Below are 12,381 nucleotides of genomic sequence, written 5' to 3' on the forward strand. Positions count from 1 at the left end.
ACAAGTACAAATGTCATTAATTAAGCATTATGGAATATGAATCCAAGCCAAGGGCTAGATGAAATTTACTACATATCAACTGATATGATTACATTAAAGCACAACTGTGCTATAACACTGCGGAGAAAGGAATGAAATGTGATCGCACAACATTGCTGCTATGGTGGTCACCGTGATGGACTTGCATCGCAAAGTTCCAGTTTTGAACCCCATTGTCGCCATAGTGGTGGTTGGCTAAAGTTGGTTTTCTGTGGTTCCCAACTTCAAGGCACGAATGCAAGAGCTGATTTCCCCATTAAAAAGTCTGGCCACAGAGAGCAACATGCCTACAACGATACAATTATTCAATCCTTGCCCTTCACTCATAGTTAGAAAACTTGATGGCAGATGGAAGCACTACAACACAACAAGCATTGCGCAGAAACAATCTTCACATCAGGTTCAGTACACATACACACCATGGGCGGAGATACGGGGGGGGGGGGCCCAGCATCAGAGGTAAAGCCTACTAATCTAATGTATTTGCGTATATATATGAATTGACATCATCATCATCACATGCCTCCAGACTTTAAAGTCTATCTCCACATATGATACACACACATTTCAACATGTACCAATTCGTTAGAAATTCCGCAGTGAAATATGGACGAGGTGAAGTGAATGTTTGGTTCAATAGTAGATCACACAACAATCTTGATCCAGATCCAAACCATATTTATACGCATCACAAGCAAAATAATCTCAGCCCACTTGGACTACAGAAACACTTCATCTCAGAAAGAAAAATATTACATCATATAATGCACATTTAGACACAATTTGCATATACCTTCACAATTATTATCGCAAACGGTATTACATCATTTGACAACATGCCGGGTGATCTAGCCAGGTTCACCCAATACGACCAACAAAGATAATCACAAAATAAATGGTGGGAATTATTTACCAACGGATGTCCACAGCCATCCGCCGACAAACAAGATATTTATGCATACAATATTAAACTTATAACAATGTATTAAGAAAATACATAAACCCCAATGAGACTAGGCAATATTTCACCCGGAAGGAATTTACAATATTAAAGCAGTGAAATTAAGAAAAATATCAATTAGAGATTAATTTTGATGGAGCATCAACAGCCCGACCTGCAGTCTCATCCTCGTCTGACTGGAAGACCAGCCAAAAGACTAAGTGGACAAAATAGCCCATACAGGAACGCTAGCAAGACCTTCAGTGGTTTCCAGTAGCTGAGAAATCCCTGGGGTCTAAAGGTAAGAATTCTCTCTAAACATAAAAAATTAGAATAAAAACATGACCCGAAGGCTTACAGTAACACTCAAATTTTACTGCAAAACAAAAGATGATGCACTACGAAAAAACCTTAGAAATCATTGGAAATGTTGCAAGAGGTATATAAATGTGAAACTTCTATAAATGAAAGACGCAACCGGACGGGCAGAAAGTCAATGTTCCAGAAAAATCTGGATGTTTTGGGCCTTACCTTTTCATTTTTCGTTTGGCAACAGGACATCGGCAAGTGTGAGGGAATCTTAAAAAATTATACAACAATATTTTTCGTAACATTGCCCTCCTCCTTTAGAACTGCTCATCTCGACAATTCAATCCCCAAGCCAGCGGGTCATACTTTGTTATCCACTGTGAAAGAGAGCCAGTCTGTTTCAGCGCACCACCTTGCATTCCAACGATGGAGTTCCTTGAATTTGAATTATCACATCGTTCAGTTTCTTCATGACTCTGTAGGGTGCGTTCCAAGATGTCTGGAGTTTTGGGCAAAGTCTTTTTCAGCGATTCGGGTTCCAGAGCCGGATGAGGTCTTTTTCCTTGAGGTCGGGAGACGTGGCCTTTGCATTGCAGTGGTTCTTCATCTTTTCGGAACCTACGTCGATCCTGTCTCTGGCGATTCGATGCATATCCTCGAGGTGCTCCTGGAGTCCCTCAATGTATTTATTCTTCTAGTGGAAGAGGAGCATCTGGCGGTCGCCCAAATAGCAGGTCATCTGACAGCCGAAGATCTCGTCCCATGAGCATCTGTGCTGGTGAAAATCTGGTGCTCTAGTAGACAGCAGTTCTGTAGGCCAGTAGGAAAAGCTGCAACTTTGCGTCCCAATCTTGTTGGTTCTGCGACACGAAGAGTGAGAGGTGGTTCAGGATAGTTCTGTTGAATCTTTTGACCATTCCATCAGATTCCGAATGAAGCGGTGTAGTTTGCATCTTTTCCATTCCTAGAAGCTTGCACATGCCGCCGAAAACTGCTGAAGAGAAGTTTCTTCCCTGGTCAAAATGGATCAGCATGAGGACTCTGAATCAAGACATCAAATTCCGCACCAGAACCTCAGCCAGCATCACTGCTTTTTGATCAGAAATGGGATACACTTCCAGTCACTTGGTAAAATAGTCCATCACCACAAGTATATACTTGTGACCATTGTGGGCTCTGGGTAATGGTCCAAGGATGTCCAGGGCGATTATCTCGAACTACGCACCAATGTTGTAGTGTTGAAGGCTGGCCCGGTGCATTTTGGAGGACCATTGCAAGCGGTGCAGGGACACCGCTTGCAACCTTGCACAATTTTTCCATATCAGTCCTGGACTTGTACAATAGAATCATTCATAGACCTTCTGGAGGGTCTTGGTTATAACAAAATGTCCACTGGTCGGGCTTCCATGCAACTCATTCAAAACTTCTTTCACACGGCTCCTTGTAAGATGAGTTGCCAATGGAACGTCTTCCCATCCTCCAATTCCTATTTGCAGTATAGCCCGGCATCTCTCATCTCCAAGGAGTCGCATAGAGCCCAGTATCTTTTAGTCGTCGGACTGAAAGAGGCGATGTCTTGCCATGGTGGTTCATTTCTGGTGGATTCCTTTAAGTCCATTCTTGGTGGTATGGCGGGATCTTTTAGTTGGGCTTTCCAGTTCTCATTGCCCAAGGATTGAGATGTTATCTATCTCTCACTAAAGGGTTCACCGGCCCATACTTTTCTTCTGCCTCAAGGCAATGGCGACAGTTTTGTAGTCATGGTCTTCTTGATAGGTCGTCGGCATTTCCGTGTGATGCTCCCTTATGATGCTGGATCTCCATGTCGTACTCCCGCAGCTGTTGTATCCATAGAGCTACTTGACTCTCAGGGTTCTTGAAGTTTAACAGCCAGCTCAATGAGGCGTGGTCAGTGCGAAGAAATTTCCGACCATAGAGGTTATAGTTAGGAAAAACTGGTGACAGATGGCAGCACTACACATAGCAAGCATTACACAGAAACAAACTTCACGTCAGGTTTCACTACATGTACATTCCAACATGTATCAATTCATTAGAGGTTCCACAGAGGAATATGCACGAGGTGCATGTGTGGGATCAGTAGTATAGTAGCTCCTTTCTAGTGATGCAATAATTCCTCTCAGACTTGGACAGGCTCTTGCTGAAGTAGACAATGACGTGTTCTTTGCCGTCCACTTCTTGTGATAGAGCAGCTCCGATCCTGTTGTTACTTGCATCCATGTCGAGGATGAATTTTTTCTCTGCTCGTGGGAACGCCAATATTGGAGCTGATGTTAGGGGTTGTTTTAGTGATGTAAAGGCCCCTTCGCACTCATCAGTCCACAAAAATTTTTGTTCCGCTTCAGTGAGTCAGTGGAGGGTTCTTGCTATCTTGGAGATGCCTTGGACGAATTTCCGGTAATATGTACAAAGTCCCAGAAAGCTCCTAAGCTTGTGCACGTTCTCTGGTTGCTTCCAGTCTTCTACGGCTTTGGTCTTCTCAGGATCTGTCCTTATTCCCTCTCGAGAGATGATGTGACCCAAGTAGGTGACTTTGTGTCTGAACAGACGCCACTTTGTCGAGCTTAATTTCAAATTGGCATCTCTCAGCTTCTGAAGGACTTTGCTCGTATTTTCTAGATGCTCCGAGAATGTCCTTACAACATTATTATATCGTCCAAGTACACGAAACTTGATTCGTAAGATAGTCCATGTAAAACGATCACCATCAGCCGTTCAAAAGTAGCCGGAGCATCGCACAAGCCGAATTGCATCACCTTGAACTGCCACGGTCCTTGTCCGGTGGTGAAGGCAGTCTTTTCTCGATCATCTGGGTGGATTTCCACTTGCCAATATCCACTCTTCAAGTCCAAAGTTGAAAACCACTGATTTCCAGAAAATGTGTCAAGAGTGTCGTTGATTCTTGGCAGCAAATAACTGTCTTTCTTGGTGATGTAATTCGGTCTTCTGTAATCGACACAGAATCGGGTAGAACCGTCATTTCTCACCAGCACGATCGGCACCGAACAAACTTCCGGAATGTTCTGGTTGGCTTCCAGACAAATCACACACATGATGGGAACACACGTAGCAATCTCTTCACCCTTTTGAACCTCCTTCAGCTTGTCGCTGATATTTACTAATCTGAAAGGGACGAAGTCCTTTGATGAATTCACCAAAGCGCTTTCTGATGCATAGTCTTCAGTTGCAGCCGGTGAAGTCCTTGAAATAAGGAACCTGAGCTCCAGTGCGTTTGTCAGAGCTTCATAGTTTGATCAATTCTCCATGGCGAGCATCTGGAGCCCTTTGGCAGCTTCCCCTCGGAGAGTAGCCGCTAGGTGGAAAACCTTGAGAACACAGTCCCATCTATTCCCAGAGGCGATCATCTCAAACTGGGTCCAGAAGATCGACCACAGTGTCTTCCTGTCGTATGTAGAGGGCTTGATGTTAGACCGGCTAACATCAGCTATAGCTGGCAAGACCTGGGGAGCATCCGGGGAAAATGTAGGTTCCTGAATTTTCTTCGAGTTCCAGTATCCTTTTTGAGAGCTTATCGTTGACAGCATTCACCTGCACAATGACAAAATTCATGTCTTGGGAGAGTTCTTTTATGGTGTCCACTTTGCTTTCAACAACAGCGATGTCTCCCTTCACTCCAGCAATCGATGTGGCGATGTCTTCCTTTACTCCGGCAATCGATGTGGCGATTTCCTCTTTCATTCCAGATATTATTACATTGACATCTGAGCTCGTTGGCTCGATCTTATCATTCACGACGGCAACGTCTCCCTTGACTTCAGCGATGAAGTTGTTGACATCTTTTACAGCAGCGATGGAGGTGGTAACATCTCTCAAGCTTGTTGACTGGATCTTGTCCTCAATGCCTGACTTCATCTGACCCATCACAGACATCAGCTGGCTCAGCTGCTCTTGCATCTCGTCCATGTTCATGCCTCTCATCTTTACCATTCAAGTCCTTGAATTATCCCACTTCTGGCACCAAATTATTCCAGTTAGTTTTTTAAAAGTCCTTGAAATAAGCAGAGGAGGGAAACACTTTGCAGAACGTTACAAATTTATTCACAGAACAGCAATTTTTACATGTATTTACAAGCAGAGATACACACTAACGAGATCAGAGTTCTCTTATTGAGCGTAAAATCCAACAATTCTCTCCTCTCTCATGATTGCCTTTTACCTATTTATAGGTATGGTCGAATCTTTGAGAATAACGACTATTCCAGAGAAAACTTCGTTTTACAGTTTCCAAGTTGGCAGCATTACCGGATGGGCAGAAAATCAATGTTACAGAAAAATTTTGATGTTTTGCGCCGTACCTTTGCATTTTTTGTTTGGCAACAGGACATCGGCAAGTTTGAGGGTATCTTAAAAAATTATGCTACAATATTTTTCGTAACAGTACATATTCTTTCACTACCTTGAATTTGCCAAAAGGGGGAAAAAAGACTGATTTCAAAAAACAGTCTCTTACTCTTTTCTCCATTATTGAAATTTTCATAAAAGATGGGTTGCAAAAAGTACCAGCTCTGCCAGTTAATCTGAGGAAGGGGAGGACTGAAAAAAATGTTTGATTAGGAAGTGCTTTACCAATTACCAGAGCTTGTCACTGCTAAAGCAAGAAGCTTCTAAGGAGACAAGTTATCTTGGCATTGCTGAAAAACAAAGCATCACATTAAGAGAGTTCTCATAAATGCTGCTGCTGAGAGGGTTAAGAAATTTTAGGGCTGTAGAGCCATGGTCCTGGTTAAATTACATCAAATGTTTCTTTTATACCTACAATAGACTAAACATTGTTATAAATTATTTTACCTGGACCCCAGCTCTATAATCCACAAACTTCTTCTCGTAACACTGGTAGTGAAAGCCTTCACTCCTTCATTGAGTTATATACAACAGGGCTTGAGAAATAAAAAATAAAAAAAAAATTCAGGCAACAGCCAAATTTATTAAGAGCTAAGCATATTTTTTTCCCTGCGAAAAACAAACCATAATATTTTTTAGGCTTTTCTAGAACTTGGTGACCTTTTCTATGTTGAAGACATGCTGGCATAAATTCTGAAAATTTTATGTTTTCCTCGCACTTAGTGATCACATGCTCCAGTCCTAATTGTTAATCCTTTAAGCAGCATGGCAGAAATTGCTAAACCCCCTATAAAATGTCGATCTGATCCAATTTTTAGTAGGTGCAAAGTAAGGGATATAAGGAGAAGTGTTCTACTGAGAAATCAACTTTACAAAACATTTGGGCTTGTTAATGCTGAAATACGAGACCTTTAAGGAGGTGAGATATCTTTTCAATACTGTCTTTTTCATGTTTATCTTCTCAATGTTACGGCAAGAGGAGCACAACTAAGAGGAAAGCAGATGGCTTTAGTGCTCAGGCCACCACATTCACCCCTTTTAACTGCTTCTTCAACATAATTCACTCAGGGGCACAAAAATACATGCTTGTCCCAGCCATTGGCGTATGCAAAGGGGGGCTTTTGGGGCTCTAAACAGAGTTGTAGAAAACCCAGCCCAGGCGGGTTTTTCTAAAAAACATGTTTTTGGGGAAAATTGAATTTCTTTTTTCCCACAACCTCAAAATATCTAATTTAAACATGTATGTACATTCTTTATGTGTACATCTTATATTATGTGTAAATATATATTTTTGGCGCACGCTAAACTGTGTATTTCATTAATAAAATTGACCATACAACAAGGGAATAATTGTTCACGCACAAACACACCCACTTCTGCATAATTGTATCTGAACCTTGAGTTGTATGCAGAACTGCAGCAAGAAAATTGTTTGTGGTAAAATAAATGAATTTGGATAATGAAAATTCTGAGAAATCAGGATGGTGCCTGAATTTTTCTCCCCCAATTTTTCAAACCCGCAGAAAATGTATTCAAAAATGTCCTGATCTGTCAAAAAAGACCTATAATGCCATTGCCACCATAAAACTGTGATACTTTTTGAGGGCCCTTTAAAAATTACACAATTGGCCATTTACAGATCGTAACAATATTTGTGCTGTAGGTCTGTGTGATCATTGTGGCAAAAGTTTTTTTTTTCAAAGGGATAGCTGACTTAAAGTTGGAAAACCTTAGAAAATTGTATTTAGCCAATTACTACTGTGCAATCGCAGGTCTCAAACCCAGATTTTCGCCAAAGGCAGAATCCAAGAAAAGAATGGGGGTCGATCTCCAAAAGAAAAGATTAAAAATATTTTTTTGTATTTCTGTAGAAAATTAAAATATTGAAAGAAAAAAAAACATTCTTATACTATCTGTCATTTTGAAATTTTTTTAAAATTTTAGTTACCCAAAATTTCTCTGGAAGAAATCCTTGTGCCCCTTCAAAGGCAGATTCTGTACACATCCCTAATTTTTGAAATGCAAAACGGCGATGATCGCATAGCGGCTAGATGATAAAACTGTTGATATTCAAGGTAAAGTTTTAGATTTTATATCCCCCTCAACGATTTCGGGAAAATTTTTACAATCTGAACGGGCGCTCCAATCCAAGATTTTTCAAAAATGTGCATTTGCAATCTTGGAGGAACAAAGTAAGTTTACGTACGCTGTCTTTGAATGCCGGCTTGAAGATATAAACAAAAGTACATCGATTCTGTGTAAGTAATTCAGGGGGGGGGGGGGAGAGGGGAAACTCTCAGAAATTGGAAAATTTGGTATATAGCCCTCATTCAGGAATGCAACTAGATATCTTATTCTTTAACAACCCTCGTGGGTTATATATCAGTATAGTACAGTAAAATGCTTAATTTTTACTTCAAAGTAGTAAAATTACTTTTCTAGGTAGCACGATCACATGATAGATGGTGGGGGAAAAAGTAAGGGAGGTTTTTTTTCTTTGTACTTTTTCTTCGTGGAACCAGCACTTTTGCAGTTCAAAGGCAAAAAGTTTTAATAACACTTCCAACATTAAGATGTTAAATTATAGATTACCAACCCATCGTCTGTTAGAAATAAATTTTGATTTTCAGTAGCCAAAAATACAACTTTTCTATGCTGTATTTCAAAAAAATCATGAAAAACCATCAAAATGACCGAAAAAACAAAAGAAATAATAATGTTTTTACAGCAGTATTTGTTTTCATAACAGAGTGGACAAAATCCATGATTTTCAGTCATAAAACCCAAAAAATAAAATATCACTAAAGACAAGTGAAAAATATTTATGAAATATTAAACTTCAAATTACTGGCTATATTTTAAGATCAATTTTATTTTGAAAATTCAGCTTTGAATTTTTCATTTCAAAAATGTGGAATGACCCAGATACTAGTAGAAACTACAAATATATTCAAGTTTTCTACAATTTACAAACATTATTTTAGGCCAGAAAGTATTCAGATAACTTGATATTGCGTACGAGTCTAAAAATTAAAAGCAATAGGCATATATCTCACTCAAAATAACTATGAAAGTATAATCAAATTTCTATAAATCTGCAAAATATCAGGGCCGTCATTTCAACTTTTTCCCTAAATGACGGGCCTGCAAAATATGTTGTTATAAAAATGATTTGATTCTATGCATATGCTTAAATTACAATACAATTAAAAAGAATGCATATATTCTTTTAAATTGTTTTTGGGGGGGGGGCAGGGGTCCTCTATGCACAGATACTTTGTTGGGCTTTAAGTTGGGCTCTAAAATGACAATGAAATTCCAGGGCGGTCTATCGGGAGAAATGGCTTTGGGGAGAACACTATACAGTTTAATAAGAGATGCGCAATAAATAATTTCTGCAGACATGAAAACCTCTGTAGTACATGCATTCTTCGCTTCACACAATAAATTGGTTCCACAAAATGATTGCATAAGACGAAAAAGTGAGAATTTAATTTGGGTACGATAAGGGAATGAATACTTACTTCAGACGAATAAATGAGCAGCAAAATAATTTTTTTTAATAAATTATCCAAAATTATAAATAAATCTTGTCAATTTAAGGTATATGAATATAAATTTAATTTATACTTTTCACTTCTCTATCTTCACTATTTCTGATTGATTCTAGTGAATATGATTGTTTTCTTTCCTGAAGAGCCTGGAATGATTGACCAATAACTTTTTTAATAAAAGCAGTCGGGATTCAGCTGGCACAAGCATCATTATTAATGAAAATTTTAGGATCAAAGTTAGGGAAATATGACTTATAGATTCATTAGGATCCTTTTGTTTGATTAAAAGTCTGATGGTATTGTCGATAAGTTACCAGAATACATTCATTAGTGAGATCTGGATTTGAGTGTTTCTTCCCTAAATGTATCATCTACATCAGTTTCCCAAACTTTTGATCCACATATATCGGCCCCTTCATCAGAAATTTTTTTCTCTCTCTCATCGCCCCCCAGCTCAAGTGAACTGTTCCGCAGAGGAATATGGATGAGGTGCATGTGGTTTAGTAGTAGTAGCTCAAGTGAACCCATAGGATCCTATGTTAAATCTGTATGTGTGTAGCTTCTATCACCCCTGACCATTCCATCACTCACTAGGAGGCGATATTGCCCACTTTAGCCGCGTTCACATGTGCAATAAAACATCCCGGGAAGTTCCCGGTAACGGAGATTTTCGCTACAAACCGCTCACATGTCGTTAAGTTTGTGCCGGTAATCCCCCTCTTCTTTCCGGAAGTCGTCACTGGTTACGTCGGTTAAACGGAAGTGATATTCAAGATGGTTGACGAAGGAGCTTATAGCAGCTTTCGCGGCGCAAAGGATTATGGGAGAGAAGGTCGGTGTCGACCTCCAATCCACCCCAAGAAAGATGGGCTTTTTTGATGAGCTTCTCTCCCACCTTTTTCTTCCCTACAAGGGGAAAAAAGTTGTCATGCCAGTAATTACCACCAAAGCGACCCCCAATCTTGCATATGTGAACGGGGCTTTTGGGAAACCAACAAATTCAAAAGATTTTGTCATTTTAATTATGCCATACCTTTTATTTACAAGCCCAATTTCAGGACTAAAATCAAACTACACAAAGTAAAATATATTTTTTCAGACCAAATTTTGAAGCTCTAAATTTATAAAACAGTGGTGCGCAAACCGTGGGTTGCTAGATTCTCCAAAATAAAAACTTCCAAATAAGAAATTCATTTTTATTTAAAAATATGTTAGAGAACTAGAGAATGCTTTTATTCAGCTGAGCTAATTACCATGTATCATACAATGTGATTTTATCAAATTCCACTTATACAATAATTAATATATTGGCTCCGTCATGCCAGAATCATGAATGCCCAATGTTCTTGCAAAAAAAAAGTATGTGGGAGAATCACCCGATTTAAAAATTGTATATTTCTTAAAAATTAAAAACATAGAATAGAATGATAAGTAATATGTGAATATACGAGGGAAATGTGTCTACATTTTATCAACAATTTTAGTTAATGGTCGATCGCCTACATATCCATGCAGGCAATGCCTATTTAAATCAGCTTGATTTAAGTCATGATTAAAATCATGATTTAAATCAGATTTTTTAAAAAATATCATTGATTAAAATCACAAAATTTAAATCTTTTTTCTTCTTTACATAACTTCAATGATATTGAAGTAAAGTAACCTGGCATAGTATGCATGTTGCTGATATGTGGTAAAGTTCAATATTAAAAGTAGCCTATAGAAGATCTTTGGGGTAATAATTGAATTTAATAGTAAAACTTAATCTAGATATAATGCAGAAAGAAAGCTGGTCTTTTTCTACGTTTTGTGCATGGAAAAATATAGGGAGTTGAACCTAGCTAAACTGCTCTAAGTAGTCATTGAATGCATTACAATGTGGCACTAAGGTTCCCCAGATTAAAAAGCAGAGGAATAATTTTTTGTACAAAGCCTTGAATTCTATGCCCTAATTGCTGATTCAAAATAATAATAGATATTGTTAAACATAAATATGATTGGGCTTTTAACTTTACTTTTCATATTAAAATTTTTAGTTTGCTCTGTTTTTTTACCAAAACTCATTAAATTTGTGAAAGAATAAAAACGTGTAAACTATTAAGCAACATCATGCAAGTAGAAACACATCCACCAATTGTGCAAGAAACAATCTCGTCAATGGAATTCGTTTCATTTAGTTGATGCGGAAGGGCCCTTTGGTTGTACTTTTGAGTGAATTCAGATACCTGCATCATATGTGATATACTGAGTTGCAACCAAGCATTCATTTCAATGGGAGGAGAGTCTTCATGAATGAAAGCACTTTCAACAAGAAAAATGTTAATCAATGAAGCTAATTGGGACTTAATGACCTTTCATGTTACTTAAACACAGGTTTTTGGTGTTCATATTTTTTGCTTGCAGTTTGTTCGTAGTTTATTCATTAGTGCTTAATTAAATTTGAGCAATTAAGTGATATGAAGATACACATTCTTAATGATTATATTTGATTTAATTAATAAAGTCGGTTAATTTTAATAAAAAAAATCTGATTTAAATAAAAAATCCAATTTAAAAAAAAAAAAAAATCATGATTTTTCATACCCTGTATGTGTGCCAGACCACACTTTCCTAGCTTCATTGGCTTACACATGAAAAATTATGGTCAGATACTTTTTGAACAAACTTCTTGAACTCATGAAAAGTTCAAAACTAGAGCTACACTGCTGGCCACCGTAAATGCAACACCCTGAAGGAAGCATGCAAATAATATGAAATTTACAACATGCATTAGCGGAGGTGAGATATGCAAATGATTAGAATTTCAGCGCAGACGCACATCACGCGCGCCTGTGGCGCCACTTCAAAGCGCTATTTAAGGCTTGGAGATTTCGACGATTTGAAGTACGGCAATTGTGTTTTTCTTGTGGTTTTTTCAAAAAAACGATCAATTATGCCTCGTAGAAAACAGCGATCATCTTTTGATCAAGTATCCGAGTTCGACAGAGGAAGGATAGTGGCCTACCGAGATTGTGGATTATCTTTCAGGGAAATCGGTAGTCGTGTTGGACGAAACCAAACAACTGTAATGCGGGTATGTGATCGTTGGATGCAGGAGGGTACGACGGACCGACGTATTCGATCGCATCCACCTCAGTGCACCATTTCACGTGATGA

General features: G+C 38.6%; 1 protein-coding gene across 1 annotated transcript in view; it reads right to left on the reverse strand.

Annotated features, from left to right (window-relative positions):
* LOC149080552 (ubiquitin domain-containing protein 2) overlaps positions 1 to 12,381 on the reverse strand; it is a 53,924-nt gene that overhangs the window by 24,583 nt on the left and 16,960 nt on the right. The gene's annotated exons all lie outside the window — the stretch shown is intronic.

The sequence above is a fragment of the Pholcus phalangioides genome, unplaced genomic scaffold (assembly GCF_987345545.1).
Source record: "Pholcus phalangioides strain wild (caught in Gottingen) unplaced genomic scaffold, Ppha-v1.0 ptg000011l_1, whole genome shotgun sequence".
NCBI classification, from domain to species: domain Eukaryota; kingdom Metazoa; phylum Arthropoda; class Arachnida; order Araneae; family Pholcidae; genus Pholcus; species Pholcus phalangioides.